A 6,405-nucleotide genomic window follows, 5' to 3' on the forward strand; every position below is an offset into this window, starting at 1 on the left:
ACTATCACTTCTTACAGTAATCCAGTCTGGGAACGTGCCCTATTTGTGCTTTCCTCTTTAGTTTTTGTGGACTCTGGTGAAACACCCAGTCCTTTGTAACTCCATTGCTTTTGGGGAAACTTGGCAATTGAGACACACAGGGATGTTAACCTTACTCATTTTATTATTAATACATCAGCTGCGTGATAACCAGTGTTGGGAAGGTTACTTTTAAAATGTATTCCATTACAGATTACAGAATACATGCCCCAAAATGTATTCTGTAACGTATTCCGTTACGTTACTCAATGAGAGTAACGTATTCTGAATACTTTGGATTACTTAATATATTATCATGCTGTTTACAACTACATGAATGTACTATTGCTGTGATTTATTACTGTTACTGAAGGTCTGCGGCTCCGAACCGTAGTAAAGGGACCTCTGGCTAATACGGTGGGTTCTGTGTTGGGCTCATAGCCGAAAACTAGCTTTACTTTGTTGTCTGGGTCAACTTTGCTAGCAAGAGACAGAGAGAGGCGTTGAAAGGCTGCTCCAACGGAACTTATTGTTTTCGGAGGAAAACACGAACACGGTGTACAGTCGAGTCTTAATAGCTTACTTACAACTGGGCTCGTCAGGCTCTCTTCTTGGCTGCAGTGGTTATTATTATATTTACATGCTTCCAGCTCCCGTTTTTGCTCGATAACAGCTCGTACTTTTCCTTTTTCTCCCTCCCTCGCTCACAGACACATAACGGGTATGGCAGTCCATTCTCCCTGCAGCACGGACTACACTGCCTATGATGCTACATTCTTTAGAGCTATACCTGTAGCATTCTGCCTATTAGCTTAGCACAACAACAACAACAGGCGCTCTCTCACCCAGGAAACACGCAGAGAGAGAGCGTCACCCTGTAACCATGGCAACCGTAACGCTGCCACCTGGAACAACAGAACGTAGCTGTCAAACAAAACCCAAACAGTCCTGACCCGCGACAATATGAAACAGGGAAGTACCGCCGTGTAATCCATTTATTTCAACAAAGTAACTGTATTCTAAATACCACCTTTTTAAACGGTAACTGTAACGGAATACAGTTACTCATATTTTGTATTTTAAATACGTAACGGCGGTACATGTATTCCGTTACTCCCCAACACTGGTGATGACAGTGAGCGGAGATATACTTAACATGGTCACAGAGGCCGAGGGGCTTCACAAAGATCCAGTATACGATAAATAAGGAATTATTGATTTTGAGCTGTCATGCAAACAAACTCGGGTAGAGTCCAAGAATAAAAATGTGGAGCATAAGTATAACAGAGAACTAAGGCTTTACATTTTGGGACATAATAACAATAATCTTGACCTTACCACGTCATAAAACAAGGGTAATACACCGAAAAATGATTGACACAGCATTAAGTATTACACAGGTTCATTACTTAACAAAGGCCAAGATGCCAAAGCAGTGCGAGGAAAAACTAAGTACACCCTTACTGCCTCCATAGGGATTAAAAGGAAAGGATTAGCCAAGTGCTCCTAATAAAAAATTAATTGTGAGGACCTCTATGAACCTCTATGTCAGTTTGCTGGTCTGGAGCATTCAGATGTGTGTTAATACACCACTGAGAGGAGGATAGACATCAGCAATGATCTTAGAGAAGCAACTGTTGCTTCCCATCAGTTTGGGGATGGTTGTAAGGCCATTTCTAAATAATCTGAAGTCCATCATTCAGTCCTCCAAAGTCAGACTGTGCAGAAAAATTACAAAAAATGCAGAAGGGTTAAATCTCAGACTCTCTGTTAGTATGTTTAGGTCACGTTTAAGCCTTAGGTCACGAACAGTGGTCCAAAATTATTTATTTATTTAAAGTTATTGCTACTAAAAGCAGATCTCCAGGCTTTAAATCATGGGGTGTACTCAGTTCTTCTCACACTGCCCCTGCATTTGGTCAAATAAGTAATGGTGCAGTGTAACTCATTCATCGGAGGTTGTATTTGCCTAATTTTAAGACTTATTAAGCACCAGCAATTTTTATTAATGTCCCAATAGAACTGACAGCAGGTGTCCTTTTAAAAAAAAAAAAAAATTACTAATATTTTCTTAAATCAAGCTTAGAAGGCTTTTTCAGCAGTAGCATTTAATACGAATATTTAGTTTTCATCCCTTTATAAAGTGGTTCCCATTGTTGCTTTTAGTGTCTGCCCTTTTTAAATGATCATGACACAAGTTATTAACACATTTTTATACACTTGTGTTTGCTGAGTGGTAAAGAGATCGTTGTAGCTGTGCTTTAACATCCGCATTTGACTGTGTGCATCCGTTTTCTTCAGGTTAATTAAAGCAGAAGTTAACGTTTGTTGGCCCCATCCATCACCCTGGAGCATACTCCAGTTACAGCCTCTGGGAAACTCCACACTGAGCTCATCTCTAAGACCTTTGATCCTATGTAAACAGAGAGAGATGCACTTTGTTTCCTGTGAAAGCGTGCTGCATAACCAGCTGCTAAGACCTGTCTAGACTTGTCCACTGGATCCGTTTGCCTTAGACAGTAAGGGCTTTTTAAGATTTTCATCTTGTATGAAGGAAAAGCTTTTTTTGCTTAAACCCAGGATTGATCAGGCAGCTTCCTTTGGAGGATAAATTCAATTTTAATCAGTTCATCTTTGGATGATTTTGTCTAATAATCACATAATTGTTTGTTTTAATGTCTGAATTCACACAGCCGAGAATTATAATCTCAAATCTGAGAAGCAGAAACCACTTAACGCCTGGCACCTTATCGCTTACTCCTAAAAACCAAACAAAAACCAAACATGTCCTTATCATTGGAGGTTCTTCTAGTGAATGGCCCCTTTTTAAGCCACCAGTAACTCTCAAGAAAAAAAAAAGTGCTGATCTTAATCTTCCCTTTTTTCCTCGGCCTAATAAACCACCAGTTTCTGTCTCTGGCTTCAAACAGAAATGGTCTGAACTTTACATTTCTGGGACATGCAGATATCTCAGTATGTCTGTGGAGTATCTGGCGAGTGCTGAGCCGAGAGAGTGAGTCATGTGTTGTGGAAAGACGAAAAAGAGGAGGCTGAAGAGCTTCAACCTCAGCTTCAAGTTTAAACTTTCAGTGGTATCTCTCAGATGAACTCATGCTGGCTTTTCATTAAATCGATTTTTTTCCCTCCTGTAGTTACGCCACAGCAATTAGATGTACACAACTGATGCAATGCATTCCTGTAAGTGAAAAATCCGTTCAGTTCTATTTATATAAAGCCAAATCACAGGAATGAGTTTCTCAGTGTGCTTTTCACAATATTAGAGAGAAAACTCAACAATCAGACCTGTGAGCAAGTGTTTGATGACAGAAGTCTGGGGGAGAACTAATTTTTAGATCAAGGTCAAATTTACTTGTGTAGGCAGTGTTGGGAAGGTTACTTTTAAAATGTATTCCATTACAGAATACAGAATACATGCCCCAAAATGTATTCTGTAACGTATTCCGTTACGTTACTCAATGAGAGTAACGTATTCTGAATACTTTGGATTACTTAATATATTATCATGCTGTTTACAACTACATGAATGTACTATTGCTGTGATTTATTACTGTTACTGAAGGTCCGCGGCTCCGAACCGTAGTAAAGGGACCTCTGGCTAATACGTCGGGTTCTGTGTCGGGCTCGTAGCCGAAAACTAGCTTTACTTTGTTGTCTGGGTCAACTTTGCTAGCGAGAGACAGAGAGAGGCGTTGAAAGGCTGCTCCAACGGAACTTATTGTTTTTGGAGGAAAACACGAACACGGTGTACAGTCGAGTCTTAATAGCTTACTTACAACTGGGCTCGTCAGGCTCTCTTCTTGGCTGCAGTGGTTATTATTATATTTACATGCTTCCAGCTCCCGTTTTTGCTCGATGACAGCTCGTACTTTTCCTTTCTCTCCCTCCCTCGCTCACAGACGCATAACGTGTATGGCAGTCCATTCTCCCTGCAGCACGGACTACACTGCCTATGATGCTACATTCTTTAGAGCTATACCTGTAGCATTCTGCCTATTAGCTTAGCACAACAACAAAAAGGCCTCTCTCACCCAGGAAACACGCAGAGAGAGAGCGTCACCCTGTAACCATGGCAACCGTAACGCTGCCGCCTGGAACAACAGAACGTAGCTGTCAAACAAAACCTAAACAGTCCTGACCCGCGACAATATGAAACAGGGAAGTACCGCCGTGTAATCCATTTATTTCAACAAAGTAACTGTATTCTAAATACCACCTTTTTAAACGGTAACTATAACGGAATACAGTTACTCATATTTTGTATTTTAAATACGTAACGGCGGTACATGTATTCCGTTACTCCCCAACACTGTGTGTAGCGCATTTCAAACGACACGGGTTGGCCATAATGTTTCACAGGCAGCCAGTAATAAAATGACAAAAAACAAAACCAATTACCTGATGTCAAGGTTTAGCTCAACTTAAAGGCCAGAGATTAGAAATGAGTCTTGTGCAAAGAGTTAAAAAACAGTTCTAACATGAAATGGTGAGACAATCAGAGACAAAAAGCTCGGTCACTTCTATTATATCTGTGCCTAAATACAGAAAGTCAATCATATTCAGCGATTTCTAATCATTATTGGCAAAATAACTCTTTAAACTTCAAGATGAGCGACTGAAGCTGATTGACATGGTGCTAAAAACATTACAGCAGGGGTGTCTAACTTAAGGCTCCCACTTTCGGGGTACCTGTGCTGCCTGGGGGTGGTGCCGGGGTGTGATGTGACTTGTGTTGGACCTCTGACAGAGACTTTCTTGCATGTTTCTCACACAACAAGCAGGTGATCACAGCTTCTTTGTCTTCGCTATTGGCATTCTTTTAGTGACTTTCAGCATCTGTATAAAATCAGGCTCCTCTCAGAGTCACAGTCTGTCATTTTTGTCACTCGACATATTTTAAATGCTCTAGATGCTTCTGTGAGGGGGAGGGTTTCGTCTCGTCAGCAGAGATTTCTTAAATTGTGGGTGGCACCTGTGTATTTGTCTGATCTCACTCATGTTCACACTCCTATCTACTGATCAGATCAGATCCTCTATATTCCAAAAGCTAGGCTTATAGAGATACATCACTTCCTGTGTGGAAACCTTACGGGCAGCAGGGGTCGACTCCTCGGCTGTAGAAACAAGTCAGACTGTAAAGACATCTGTGAGAAAATGACCAAACTATGACATCAATCAGCAGATTCAACTCTTATTAAATACAACACTGTTTTTTCATGGTTAAATTTGGAGTAAAATACCATGGAGCAGTTTATAGCACATCTGGCTAATTTTATCTGGGTTGTTCCACCCTCTAAGGTTAAGGTCACCAAACCAGAAAATCTTAGGAAATGAAAGCACTTAGTCAACAAAAACAGAGCTAAATTACTTCCTTAAAAACAACCGTCAGATTTCCCTTTCACAAAAAGCATCTGCATTTGGAATAAAATACACATACAGTGCTGAATACTCAGTTTACTGCACTACAGATAGCAAATCCGGTCAAAGTTGATGACCCCAACTCGTATTCATTCTTTTAGACGTGAGAATAAAACACTTTCTGGGGGGAAATGTAGTTTTGATGCCTCACAGTAAGAATTATTATGATCACTATTTTGTCCAGTGATTACCAGGACTTGGGAGAACATAATATATCATGCAGTTATGGTGAGGACTTAAGGCTTAGACATCACAGGTTTAATCACGGATGATGCTGCCCCACGTATGTGAAGGAAATACTGGTCACACCAGTTTAATTAATCAAGGACCGGCCGTGAGTTTGATCCAGAACCAGCTGGTGATGGGGAGTTTTATGGTCAAACATCCATAACTTCAATGTCTGGTTTAGCTTAAAGTGAGTGAAGCTGAATGTGACGGATGCTCCTGTGTGACAGCCTACCAAAAAAGGAAAAAAACACCGAATATGGCACTTTATGCCTCACTTTCAGACCTTGTTTTGTCACTTTGCCTCTCCTGAATATGCATCAGGGGGTAATTCCAGGCAGATGCTGCATAAGCACCAAACCTTTCTGTTTACAGCTGGCAGGCATCGTCTCTGTTGCCTGGTTACAACACCCACGGGAGTCCCCACACTAGTAGGGACTCGCCACCTTTCCCACAACAGCACATTTCAACCACAAAGCTACACAAAGCTACTGAAAGCGAAACCAGGCGAGAAACGGCTGCTAATGTTTTCAAAACTCTGACATCTTTTTTTCCACTGGTCACCTCGAGCTCCATATAAGGACCTTTGCTCCCCCCTGATGCTTTGACAGAGAGACGTGCGGTTTGTTGCATCACTTGTTTTGATAGTAGCACTTGTCAAAGTCTTCAAGAATAAAACCCCGAGAAATAAACACTTTTTTTTAATAGACTGTCAGACTGTCAAGA

The sequence above is a fragment of the Neolamprologus multifasciatus genome, chromosome 14 (assembly GCF_963576455.1).
Source record: "Neolamprologus multifasciatus chromosome 14, fNeoMul1.2, whole genome shotgun sequence".
In the NCBI taxonomy this organism is placed as follows: domain Eukaryota; kingdom Metazoa; phylum Chordata; class Actinopteri; order Cichliformes; family Cichlidae; genus Neolamprologus; species Neolamprologus multifasciatus.